This window comes from Solanum pennellii, chromosome 12 (genome assembly GCF_001406875.1).
Source record: "Solanum pennellii chromosome 12, SPENNV200".
In the NCBI taxonomy this organism is placed as follows: domain Eukaryota; kingdom Viridiplantae; phylum Streptophyta; class Magnoliopsida; order Solanales; family Solanaceae; genus Solanum; species Solanum pennellii.
In genome coordinates this window covers 78,608,686-78,610,486 of record NC_028648.1, presented here as the reverse complement: position 1 = coordinate 78,610,486, position 1,801 = coordinate 78,608,686, and positions in this window count along the sequence as shown.

Genomic DNA, 1,801 nt, shown 5'->3' with positions numbered 1-1,801 from the left:
AAAATTGAGAAAGAATGAAAATTGCTTGCGTTTACCTGAGCAATTCTTATTGTTTTTCCTCTCGTTCGTCGCTTACGGTAAGTTTCTGCCTCCACCCCTTTTATTTTCTGAACAAGAGTATGTTAACCGTGAAACCCCACTAATCTATTGTCTATATACTAATTTAATAAAAATTTCCTCAATTAGGCACTCGTAGTTACCGAATAGTTAAAATATCCCCCTTTAATTTTCCAAAAGGAGTCAAACTAGTCCTAGTTCTCAAAACGACCTAGCAGGTCGTTACACAATATTTTAATACCCTTCTTCTAACCAATCAAACTCTTATTTAATGCAACATCTATGCAAGAAATTAATATGTATATATTATATTTAATCTATATCATATTTGGATCCTTTAACATATTCTAATCACGATTTTAATTTTGAAGCTTTTGAAATTATGGTTAATTTAGGATTAATAGTGATAATTACACTTGAATTTATTAATTTGCATGCACATGTAGATATATTTTTATAAATATTATTTAGCTTAAAATAAAAAAGAATATATCTGAATTTAGACATGTTTGCATGAAAATTATCCCTTTTTTTTATCATTACATGTCAGACACTAAATCGAATCAAGTAAAATTCCTAAAGTATTATTTTATGATCCAATAACTTGTGCAGATTCAATATAATTACTGATATTATTCCTCAATTTCGAATTAAACCTTCTCATATACAAATGCTCCTTAAATAATTGCAATATAATGAAAGCAAGGATTCATGTATTTTCTATACTATGAAACAACTTCCTTTTCAACATATGTGTTTTTTGACAATTTAGAGTTCTTATTACATTGGTTGTTGCTGTTATTTGTAATATATTAAATTGTTTAGAGTTTAATTTCTGAGTTAATTGGCAGGACAAATACTTAATTGAAAGAGACATTATATATACTATTTATTCTAAATTTAGGAGAAATTGGTCAAAAGTCCTCCTAATCTATATTCGAATTTTTAGCTATACATGCACTTTAGCTTTACGGAAGTCGTATCACCCACCTCAACTGTTAATAACTGTAATAATTATCTCTCTAAACGCTTAGTTGACAATGTGAGTGTATTTCACTCTCAGAAAGGGAACATCAAAATCTATTACTAAAACTTTATTCCTAATATTTTTTCAGTAAATATATGTATTTTTTATTATTTTGTTTAAGGCCACAAGGTCAAAAGGACAATTTTGTACATTTGACATAACTTTAATTTAGGACCATAAAATTCAAAAGTCTTCTTAATTTATTTAAACTCCGTGTCAAGTCAAACCATGTCATTCTTTATGAAACGGACGGAGTATTATCTTTGAAATACATCGATATTCGATTTGGAAATTTTTGTTTTATTGTGAACTCCAAAAATTATTGTTGCCCTCCCATTATGGAACTAGCTTGAAAAAAAAGTCAACCAGCGTTGGGCCCACAGATAGTGCCATGTAGGCGAAAAGGGGTAGAAAATTATTAATAAAATAAGTTCAAGGGGATAATAGGATCTTAATATAGTATAAGTGTGTCTCTTATATATCGGGCATAGGTTAGGTGTCACGACCCAAAACCGAGCCGCGACTGGCACCCACATTTACCCTCCTATGTGAGCGAACCAATCAATCTAAACCTTAACATTTCAATTTAATATCAACATAAAGCAATGCGGAAGACTTAAACTCTTTAATAAAAGACAATTCAATAACTTCTAAAATTCAACATCTATTATTTCCCCAAAATCTGGAAGTCATCACCACAAGAACATCTATGATCAA